The following is a 12,641-nucleotide window of genomic DNA, read 5'->3' as shown; positions in this document are numbered from 1 at the left end:
TCGGTCGCTGCGCCGATGATGACTTCTCGGGTCATCAAAAGCAATTTTCACGTCAACGCGGAACTCGCCGAGCAGTTAGATCCAATGGAGCTCTCTTCCCTGAACGAGCTCTTGGATCACATCGCCGCCCTGGCAGTCGCTACACACTACGATCAGATTGGGCCTAAACCCGATCTGAGAGAGATTAACTCTCCCCAGGTCACCCATCATGCTGAAGTGGTGGAGGAACAATGCGGCAACCCTTCATCTATCCTAAGGACTAGATATGTTCGGATTCCCGATCCCTCCAAGCTGGATACCCGCGGAGGGGAGGACGTCACTCAAGGCCTGAACCTAGAATCAGGCAGCGTGCTAGGTTTATCAGAAAACATCCAAGAATCCAAACTTTCGAGTTCAGAAACCCCTTGGCCCCTGAGTCTCAGATCGGGTGAGGATTCGGATTCAATTCCACCCACCCACCCAAACATACGTGATCTATCCCAAATTAGGCAAGAGCCCGAAGAAACAGTAGACCATTACTGGGCCAGATTCCTCCTAGTCATGAACAGGATAAAGGACTGCCGCGAGGAAGACGCAATTTCATTCTTTTGCAATAATTGCATGGACAAGGGAATCCTCAATGCCATAAGTCGCCGCGAAATTACATGCTTTGCCGACTTGGTGTCCATAGTACGAAAGTACTGTGCGATGGAAGGCGCCTGGAAAACCGAAATAAAATTTTGGGATAATCCGGCCCTGAATACAAACCCAGTCCGAAATAAAAGGGTGCATTATCACAATACACCTGGGTTAACTCCCAAAAAGCAAAAGCCCTCAACGGGGCAAGGAACCGTACTGGAGGGATGGCTCAACGGACCCTGCAAAATTCATAGTACAGCGGACGCAATACGAACACACAGCCTTAGAGCATGTTGGATACTCCGGCAGGTAGCCACAGAGCACCATCCCGCGAACAACAATACGGTGTTAACGGTCTTCGAGACCTTCGCATCAAATAATAGATGCAAGCGAGCACTCCGTAGCATGGCGGAAATCTGCCACATAGCAGAAATAAATCCTTGGAGTGACACGGCTATTACCTTCAATGCCAGTGACGAACCCAAATTCCGAACAGCCCGAGCAGCAGCCGTACTGGTCCTCAGTCCAATCGTGGACGACTTTCGACTCACCAAGGTACTCATGGATGGTGGCAGCGGATTAAACCTCATCTATGAGGAAACTCTTCAAAAGATGGAAATAGACTGGAGCCGCATTGAGCAAAGCAGCATAGCCTTTAGAGGAATCATCCCCAGTCGGGAAGCAAAAATCACACTAGACGTGGTATTCGGCACGCCGGATAATTACAAGTCCGAAGAAATTACATTCCAAGTGGCCCCGTTCAGCAGCGGATACCACGCTCTATTAGGGCGGGAGGCGTTTACAATCTTCCAAGCCATACCCCATTACGGGTACATGAAGCTCAAAATGCCTGGGCCCAACAGAATCATCACTCTTGCTAGTGATCCGGACATAGCACTCCGCGCCAAAAATAAGACAGCTGCACTGGCCCTCGAGGCACTATCCGAAGCCCCAGCGGCCGAGGAACTAACTGCGTTACGCTCCATGGTGAACAGGAATGATGTGATACTCGATAAAAGATCCAAGTCCAGCTCCTTTAAACCGGCGGACAAAATAGTCAAAATGCAAGTCCATCCAACGGACCCTACAAAAACAGCTTCCATCGGGGCACAATTAAACCCTGATGTCGACGCCGCACTATGAGAGTTCCTACGCGATAACTGGGACATTTTTGCCTAGCACCCTTCAGACATGCCAGGAATCCCACGCAGGCTGGCAGAGCATAGCCTAAATATCCTAAAAGGATTCAAGCCAGTCAAGCAGGCTCTTCGACGTTTCTCCGAGCCTAAGAGACAAGCCATGGGAGAGGAACCAGCCAAGCTATCGGAGGCCGGATTCATCAGAGACATAAAACATCCGAACTAGCTAGCAAACCTGGTGATGGTACCAAAGAAGGACAAATCCTGGCGCTTGTGCGTCGATTTTAAGGACCTTAACAAGGCCTGCCCAAAGGATCCCTTCCCCTCCCCCGCATCGATCAAATCATCGATGCTACCGCAGGACACGATACACTGTGTTTCCTCGACGCATACTCCGGCTACCATCAAATCAAAATGGCAGAGCCAGACCAAGCCGCAACGGCATTCATCACACCATACGGCCCATTCTACTTCAACACAATGCTCTTCGGGCTAAAACACACCAGCGCAACATATCATCGCATGATTCAGACATGTCTGGCAAATCAGATCTGCAAAATAGTGGAGGCATACGTGGATGAAGTGGTCGTTAAAACCAAGCATGTCGAAACTATAGTAGACAACTTGAGGGTCACATTCGACAACCTCCGAACATATGACATCAAGCTCAATCCGGAAAAATGCGTTTTCGGCGTACCAGCCGGAAAGCTCCTGGGATTCATCGTCTCTAGTAGAGGCATCGAAGGTAATCCGGCCAAAATCCGAGAATTGTCACAGTTGGCTACCCCAACAGACCTCAAACAAATACAAAAATTGACTAGATGCGTGGCGGCTCTAAGCCGCTTTATCTCCCGCTTGGGAGAAAAGGCATTACCCCTTTATCGCCTCCTCCGGCGCACCGAACACTTCGAGTGGACGGACGCCGCCGCGGTCGGACTCAACGAAATAAAAGCTATATTGGCAACAAACCCAGTCCTGGCCGCGCCAAACATTGGCGAACCAATGCTATTATACATTGCGGCAACTCATCAAGTAGTAAGCGCAGTGCTCGTCGTCGAGCGAGAAGTGGATGGACACAAATTCCCCCTTCAAAAGCCGGTTTACTATGTGTCCACTGTCCTTACTCCGTGCAAATCACGGTACCCACATTATCAAAAGATAGTGTACGCGGTATTTATGGCATCCTGGAAGCTGCGACACTACTTTCAAGACTGCTTGATAACGATAGCCTCGGAAGTACCACTTAACGATATTATAAACAACCACGACGCGATGGGCCGGATTGCCAAATGGGCCATTGACGTCCTCCCGTTCAACATAACTTACAAGCCATGGCGAGATGTTAAGTCGCAAGTTCTGGCTGACTTCGTCGCTGAATAGACGGAAGCCAAACTCCTTAAAGAGTACGGCACATATTCAAACTGGATGATGCACTTCGACGGCTCCAAAATGTTGGCTAGTTTGGGGGCTGGCGTTGTTTTGACGTCCCCAACAGGAGATATCGTTCAATAGTATTACAGATAATGTATACAGACTCCAACAACGCAACCGAATATGAGGCCTTTCTACATGGTCTCCGTATGGCAGTATCCATGGGCATTCAACGCCTAGAGGTGCACGGGGATTCGAACCTCGCGATATCCCAAATAAATGGAGACTTCAACGCCAAGGATCCGAAAATGGCAGCTTATCGCAATGTTGTCCTAAAAATGTCAGCTCAGTTCGAGGGGCTCGAATTTCACCATGTGGATCGGGAAAACAATCAGGCGGCGGATATCCTCGCCCGCATCGGTGCAAAACGCGATGCGCTACCTCCCGACATATTTCTGGAATGGCTCTTCAAGCCATCTATAGAATGGGAAGGGGACACCGGTAGCAACAGTCCGGACCCGGCCAAAATACCCGAAACCGAACTCTCTGACACAATTGGAGGCTCCGCCACCGAAATAACACAATCAGCCCACGAAATAATGGCCATTGTTGCCCCGTGGACAAAACCATTCCTGGCCTACTTAACTAGACTAGAACTTCCGGAGGACCAAAATGAGGCACGCTACATAGTGCGGCGATCCAAGGCCTACAAGGTCCACGAGGGAGAATTGTACAAAAAAAGCGCTACCGGAGTCCTTCAACGGTGCATCTCCGAAGAGGAAGGGCGGAACATTTTGGTAGAAATTCATGGCAGACTCGGCGGTCATCACGCCGCATCCCGGGCTCTTGTAAGCAAGGCCTTCCATCCAGGATTCTATTGGCCAACGGCCCGGGCAGACGCACAGGACCTGGTCCAACGTTGCGCCGGTTGCCAGCTCTTTGCAAATCAAAGCCACATGCCACCCACCGCCCTCCGAACAATCCCCATTACATGGCCCTTCGCGGTCTAGGGGCTTGACATGGTTGGACCCCTTAAAGGGGGAACCCACAAGAAAAAATACTTACTGGTCATGGTGGATAAATTCAGCAAATGGATAGAGGCCAAACCGGTTAAAACAGCCGAATCCGGACCGGTGATAGATTTCAAATCCGGGGTTGTACACCGTTACGGAGTCCCCCACAGCTTCATCACTGATAACGGCACGAACTTCATGGCCGATGAGGTAAAACTATGGTGCAGCAAAATGGGCATCAAGCTCGATTATGCTTCAGTCTATCACCCACAAACCAACGGTCAAGTCGAACGAGCAAATGGTCTTATAATGAGCGGCATTAAACCCAGATTAGTGCGCTCCTTAACGGAGTATGACACGCACTGGGTAGAGGATCTCGACTCCGTACTCTGGGGGCTGCGGACCACGCCGAATCGTAGTATCGGATACACACCGTTTTTTATGGTGTATGGCGCAGAGGCAGTCCGGCCCTGTGACATAATTCATGACTCACCTCGAGTGCGCATGTACGAAGAAAGAGAAGCCGAGCTTGATCGGCAGGACAGTCTGGACACCTTGGAGGAAGAGCGCGACATAGCCAAAGCCCGTTCCGCATTTTACCAGCAACAGGCTCGCAGATACCAAAGCATAGAAGTACGGGCCAAAACTTATAACGTTGGCGAACTAGTTCTACGGCTGCCGGATAAGAAAAAGAACAAGCTAGAGCCCAAATGGGAAGGTCCCTTCATCATCGACCAGGTTCTGACCGGCGGAGCGTACCGACTGCGGGATGCATTGACTAGTCGACTCGAGCCGAACCCATGGAACGCAACCAGGCTCCGAAGATTCTACGCCTAGCACCGGACTTTATGTTAGTCCCCTCCCTTTGTCCATTTTCCGCATATGCATCATCTGTCTTGTTTCCCTTTCTTTCTTTTAATTTTCTAGGCCTTCAAAGGTCACGTTGTTCCTCACTTGTATATTACAGATGTGCTAGCCGCACTCTCTACACCTAGGGGCTTCTTTCACAGAAGCTTAAATTATTTACTGGGCATCACGCCCAACACATGCGTTATACTTCCGCATGTACCTTTTTTCACCATTATATGCATCGATATGACTTAATTTTTGGCCAAGCTGGGTTGCCTGGCCCTTGTATTTATGCCCTACGTTCCCGCTCATTCGGCTAGGGCATAAGGGGAGCACCTCTGCGATTGTTACCGCTCGGTCAGCCAGACGTGTACCTCAGACTGGGTGAAGTCGAAAGCTAGCGTTCTTAAGAGAATATTCGGTCGGTGAACAAAATATGACCTTTATTTATTATCCATACCTGCCCCAGATGTTTTTTCTGCGCTTCTTGTCACAGTCCGGACATGCACTTTAGGGCATGCCTACCCAGGGAAAGGAACCCTTAATGGAACTATTCTCTCTGGAAGATGTTTCTTACTACCCATGTAATATAACATAACTAGTTGGGCACTTGTCTGATAAAGCACTAATGACCCCTACGCCTGGTCTCCAGCATGCCCCGGTTCTTACATAACCGAGAGGGTATTCGGATACACTCCGGACTGTCCGGTCCCGAGGTTTAAGCGAAAATGTCCGCCACGACAAACGATCTACAATCCGGCTAGAAGGCATCATACATGTTACTTTAAAATTACATAGTCAATTTGACTAGTTGAATTCCTCTTCAATGCCATCCAATAGGCTATCTAGTCTACAGTCCTGGTGGGAATACTTTGCGGCCAATTCTACCTGGCCGTACACTAAACTGATAGGGATCTCCTTGCCATCAGGCCCCACAGGTCTGACTTCGGCCATGTGGTTCGGGTCAGCCTTCGTGTACCCTGTCATCACCATTGTCTAGGCTTCCCTGGCACCCTGACGGCAGGCCGACATCTTCCATAATCGGAAGCGCCACCTTGCTCCCTTCAGCCTTTCTACAAGCTCTCCAAGGCCTTCGGGTATGGAGACGGACGACCACAAGGCCTTGGCGACGCCTTGCATCACCGGCCGAACTCGTTCGTGCAACTGCCAGAGCTCGGGAAGTAGATCACTCGTCGAACCAGGCATCTCTTCGGCAGGACGACCTGTTAGATACCTACAAACATAACTCTGTCAGCCAGCTTCCTCGCCGAACTCTTTTTACAAAGTTCGTTCAAGCACTTACTAAATATGCCGCGTCGAAGCCGCCGATTCTCCTTAACAGAGTCCGACAGTTGGGCACGAACATCTTTTAGTTCCACGCCCAGCTTGGTGTTGGCATCTTGGAGATCATTCTTCTCCTGCCTCACCCTCGTCAACACGCTCTAACCTGCCTTCAGCTGGCGTATGAGCTATTGCTTATTCGGATTTACTCCATCGTCATCTGCAATTTTATCGTCAGATCTGAATATACGCCGCACTCTAATACGATACTTATCATTCGAAGGATATGTTACCACAGGGGGACTTTTTGGGTTCCCCCGCTACGGCTAGTGCGGCCTGCAGTTGGGCTTTGCACTCTTCCAGCTCCTGGAACAGTTGAGTATTCTTTTCTGTAAGAACCTACATAACAAATGATCCTTAAATCAGTTATCCTAACTGTTTCAAGTCTCAGGGGCTACTGATATATATAATCATCAAATTTTCTCACCCATATGTCTTTTACATACTGCTCCGTGGCTCTGGCTAGACCATTTTGAGCGGCACGGAGGTGTGCGTCTCCCGAGTTGGAGGCATCCAATGCCTCTTGGGAGAAACAAGCGTCACGAAGAACAGTCCGGCGATGCCTGTGGTTCATGGCACTTTCCACCTCGGAATGGGTGGCGGACCATTTATCCGCATCCTCTGTCGGAGGAGCACCCGGCGCATGCCTTGGAGCCTGGCTGGTGGAGGCACGATTGGTAGCCTCTCCGGGTATAGTCTGGCGAGCTCTCTTTTTCCTGAAAAGAAGGCATGGGCATTAATATGCCTCCGCAAATAATTTCTTGCAATAAAGACGGTGTGCCGTACCGCTGTGCCGGTGCCTCAATCCGGACTGCAGATCTTTTTAGCCTGCCTGGCCTTGCGGCCCCTTGTTGGCTAGTTGACACAGGCTCGACCTTCTGCCCCGAGGACCTCCCCTGCAAAACACGGCTGTTATGCGGCAATCAAAAAGCGCAAGGACGGATCCCTTTTTACATGCTGGGACTTCGGTCTCAGTCACCTATGAGGCTGGAACTAGCCCAGGGTAATCGGCTGTAATGGCTACCTTGTCGATCAGCTCCACAGATATGTCCGGATCCTCCTGGGAGGCCGGGTCAAGGGACCATCCGGGGTCCTTTACTGCCTGGCACAGCTCCTACGATAAAATCGCTAGAATAAATACTTAACTACGGGAATACGAAATGGATGGGCAATAAAAATTCTCCGCTTACCCAGCCCGGAGGATTGTACATAGAAAATCCGCCCTGCGGGTTGACACGAAGGAATTCCTCCTCTTCTCCCTTGTAAAAAGTGGATAAGATCTTTATTAGATTGGCAGCTGATAACGGCCCTTTGTGGCCATGGCGGGTGGCGTCATCCTCCCCGTTGAAATCCCACATGGGGTGGTCTCTATACTGAAGTGGCTGCACCCCCCGCATGACGCATGTGGCCATGACCTCGATCATGGTCAATCTGGATCGAGCTAAAAACCTTATCCGGCTCATCAGGTAAAGAATGTCCTTGTCATCTTCCTCCAGGGAGCTCCATGGACGCCAGCTCCGGCGCTTCTTCAAAGGGGCATTGTCGAACTCCGGAAGGCCGTTCCGAATAGGGTCCGGGAGGGGGGACATCTTCTATATAAAACCATTCTCAAGGCCAGTCTTCGGACGTCCTCTTTGGGGTTCCGGACAGGTATCCGGTCCCGGCAATACGCCACACTTCGGCTCCGCCCACTTGATATATTGATCCCTTCTTAGAACGGGGCACAAGGTAGAACGGCTTCTTCCACAGAGCGAAATGAGCCTCACAGCCCAAAAACAACTCGCAAAGGGCTACGAATCCCACGATATGCAGCAGGGAGGCAGGCGTAAGGTTGTGTAACTGGAGGTCGTAGAACTCCAGAATCCCCCGGAGAAACGGATGAATTGGGAATCCGAGCCCTCTTACCAAATAAGGGACAAGGCATACCCGCTCCCCCTTGGAGGGGTTGGGACGGCTCTTCGCTTGCTCTCCGCCATTGTCGGTGGCAAGCTTGGCTCGAACATAGACCAGGTACGCTGGGGGAAGAAATCCCTTGGATTGGAGCATCACCAATTTGGTGTGCGGGATGGAACATCTCTCCCAATCTCCCGGCATGGAACTAGGGGTGCGAGAGGAGGAGCTACATCGACCGGCCATGATGGAATTGATCTCTGTCGGGTGCGCTCAGATGAAGGCTTGCCAAGGGGGGATGGTGTGATTTGGATCTGAATCCTCGTCTTTTTAAATTGGCAGCTCATTCACACAGCTAGGGGGGTAAATATGAAAACACCCTGGCTCTTCGCATTCGCTCGACATGTGGAAGGTGGCCATTATTGGGCGAGGAAGCCGAGGAGTAAAAACATTCACAAGAAACTGGACATTATTTCGACAGGTACACAGAATTTGGAGAGGAACCCGCCTTGCAATGCCGAAGACAATACTGCGCGCAGGACTCGTCGTCATTGAAGCCTGGTTCGGGGGCTACTGAGGGAGTCCTGGATTAGGGGGTCTCCGGACAGCCGGACTATCTCCATTGGCCGCACTGTCAGACTATGAAGATATAAGATTGAAGACTTCGTCTCGTGTCCGGATGGGACTCTACTTGGCGTGGAAGGCAAGCTAGGCAATACGTATATGGATATCTCCTCCTTTGTAACCGACCTTGTGTATCCCTAACCCTCTCCGGTCTCTATATAAACCGAAGGGTTTTAGTCCGTAGGACAACAATCACAACATACAATCATACCATAGGCTAGCTTCTAGGGTTTAGCCTCTCTGATCTTGTGGTAGATCTACTCTTGTACTACCCATATCATCAATATTAATCAAGCAGGACGTAGGGTTTTACCTCCTTCAAGAGGGCCCGAACCTGGGTAAAACTTCGTGTCCCCTGTCTCCTGTTACCATCCGGCCTAGATGCAAAGTTTGGGACCCCCTACCCGAGATCCGCCTGTTTTGACACCGACAAGGGCCCGAACTTGGGTAAACATTGTGTCTCCTGTCTCCTGTTACCATCAACCTCAGATGCATAGTTCGGGACCCCCTACCCGAGATCCGCCGATTTTGACACCGACATTGGGGCTTTCATTGAGAGTTCCATTGTGTCGTCATCAGTAGGTTCGATTGCTCCATCCATCATCTGCAACAATGCTGCCTGGGGGGATGTCTTTCTCCCTGGTTAGATCTTCGTATTCGGCGGCTTCGCACTGCGGGCCAACTCGCTTGGCCATCTAGAGCAGATCGATAGCTATGCCCTGGCCGTCAGGTCAGGTTTGGAAGCTTGAACTATATCACTGATATCCGCGGAGACTTGATCTTCGACGGATTTGAGCCCATGGTAGCCGCTCCCTGCCATCGCGATGAACATGACCTAGATCTGCCATCAGACTATACCCAGGAGATTGCACCTATAAGCACTCTAGCCCTAGACCCGGCGCAGCTTGCGCCATCCGAAGACGGGAGGCTTGACCCCGCCATGGAAGTCGCAGACTCAACAGCATTGGTGCCGCACACAGACCCAACCTCGAGCGGGAACTGCGTCACCGGACCCCCGGACTCATCTCCGGTCACTAGCTCCGAACTGTGCACAATCGCGTCTGCCAAGCCTTACCCGGCGCCGATCATCGAATTCAGTTCCACAGACATCTTCCGGCACTCACCTTTAGGCGATGTGCTAAACTCGTTAAATACCCTCTCTTTAGCAGGGGACTCATAGCCGAATTATATCCGGTTTCAACTAGGGGCTGATGATGGGGAATTTCGCTTCCCACCCACCTCCCATGTAATAGCCACTTTCGAAGATCTAACAGACATGATTGACTATGACTCCGGAGACATCGATGGTTTGGACGACGATGCCAAAGAAGAGCATGCCCTAAACCCGCGAGTTACCGGGCGCTGGACGGGTACCTCCTCCTATGACGTATACACGGTGGATACACCCAAGGAAGCTAATGGTGATGACAAAGAAGACCCCCTGCGATACAGCCAAAGCGCCGACGACAGGAACGCCGCTCTAAGTCACATCTCGAAAAAGACGGCAATACCGGCACAGGAGAAAACAATACTCTAGACGAAGCTGGAGACAATGAAGACCCCATTGAGCCAGCTTCCGAATAGGCTGAACGGGAAGATGGGCGAGTTGGCCCTGACGAACAGGTTGCAAATGAAGACTCAGAGGGCAGTACTTATCTTCCTCCCTTCGAGGACAAGGTGAGCCTCGGCGGCGAAGACTTTATCATTCCTGAGGAACCCCTCGAGCAGGAGCGCTTTAAGCAAAAGCTAATAGCCACTGCAAGGAGCCTGGAAAAGAAGCAACAACAGCTTCAAGCTGATCGAAATCTGCTCAACGATAGCTGGACTGATGTCCTGGCAGCAGAAGAATACGTCCTCGAGCGCCCAACCAAAAGTTACCCGAAGCATAAACTACTACCCCTATTTGATTACGAGGCACTTGATCCCGAACCATCATTGCATAATACGACTGATCGACCACCACACGACCCGGACAAAACGGCAACTCACGCCAAAAACCGGCCCGTCCTACCTCGCCGTAAGGGCAGATACCAAACTGCTCAGGAATACACATATGATCTCCGGCAGGGCCTGAAGAATAAAGAAGACCCGACCAGATCGATCTATGGATCACGGGGGCATGCCCCGACGCGCGACGATGGCCATCAAGCCGAACATGGCAGCACAATTACGTCTGAGCCGAAAAACGCAGATAGACTCCATCCGAACTACGTCGCGACCTGGCCCGATATAGAGGCACTGCAGACCCTCTTTGCTTCATTGCTGAAGTGATGGAGCACGAATTCCTACAAGGGTTCAAACCCATGAACATCGAATCGTATGACGAAACAACAGATCCTGCAGTATGGATCGAAGATTTTCTTCTCCATATCCACAAGCCCGCGGTGATGATCTCCATGCCATCAAATACCTCCCACTAAAACTAAAGGGACCAGTGCGGCACTGGCTAAACAACCTTCCAGAGAACTCCGTTGGCAGCTGGGAAGACCTGGAAGACGCCTTTCACGATAACTTCCAAGGTACATATGTTCGGCCACCAGATGCCGATGAATTAAGTCACATCATCTAGCAGCCCGGAGAGTCAGCCAGGAAGCTCTCGAACCGGTTCCTAATTAAAAAGAACCAAATTGTCGAGTTTCCAGATGCTGAAGCCCTCGCGGCCTTTAAACAAAGTGTGCGAGATGAGTGGCTCACTCACCACCTCGGTCAAGAAAAACCAAAATCCATATGGCAGCCCTTACCGCTCTAATGACCCGCTTTTTCGCGGGAGAAGACAGCTGGCTGGCTCATAGAAGCAACAGCGCGACTGATCTGGGCACTTCCGAAGTCCGTGACGGCAATGGTAAGCCACAGTGCAATAAACACAAACGTCACAATGACAATGAAAGAGCGCAAGACACGGCGGTCAACATCGGATTCAGAGGCTCCAAACCCAGTCAACCGAAAAAGCCATTCAAGGATAATAGAGACAGACCATCCAATCTAGACAAAATATTGGATCAGCCCCCCCAGATTCACGGCACCCCTGATAAACTAGCTACTCACACCAACAAAACCTGTTGGGTCTTCAAACAAGCCGGCAAGCTTAATTCCGAACACAAAGGGAAGGGGCCGCCCAGCGACAGCGATGATGAAGAGACTCACCAGCCGAATACCGGGGGTTAGAAGCAATTTCCCCCCTAAGTGAAAACCGTAAACATGGTATACATGACGCACACCCCTACAGGGGAACGCAGACATGCACTACGGGACGCATACGCCATAGAGCCATCCCCCCAACTTCCGCCATATCCATCCCGAAGGTACGGCCGCCACAGTCGAAGTACCAAGCAGACTCATCAAGGCGCATTATTGATCGGCCATTTAAACTGCCAGCCTCTATTAACTGGGACAGATCAATCTCAGAGCTAGATTAGCAGTTCAGCCTCCGTCATTCGCCTCATATACCCACGAAGTTTGTACCGCGTGTACAAAATTGGGTACTTAGAATACCCTGGTCATCGGCAAAGGCACAATACGGACAGTCCTACAGGCTCTCTCATAGCCTTCTTTTCTTTTCTTTTCTAACTTTTTTCCTGTCATCACAGGTGGTTCAAAGACCGGTCATCTCACGGACTCTGTCGGAGTTCGGCTTCCTGCACCCACCTAAAGGCTATAAATATTGCGGAGTCCTTTCATCGAGGAAAGGCGGCGCAGACGTGCAACAGGAGGTCCGAGTAACTCTCAGCAGACCACACTCTCTATTTAGAGCCTGTAAGGTGCCTTCTCCCTCAGCCGTCGACCACCAAAATGTCAA

The sequence above is a fragment of the Triticum aestivum genome, chromosome 1A (genome assembly GCF_018294505.1).
Source record: "Triticum aestivum cultivar Chinese Spring chromosome 1A, IWGSC CS RefSeq v2.1, whole genome shotgun sequence".
Taxonomy (NCBI): Eukaryota; Viridiplantae; Streptophyta; class Magnoliopsida; order Poales; family Poaceae; genus Triticum; species Triticum aestivum.
The sequence above is the reverse complement of the archived record's forward strand: the minus strand, read 5'-3'. Positions refer to the sequence as shown.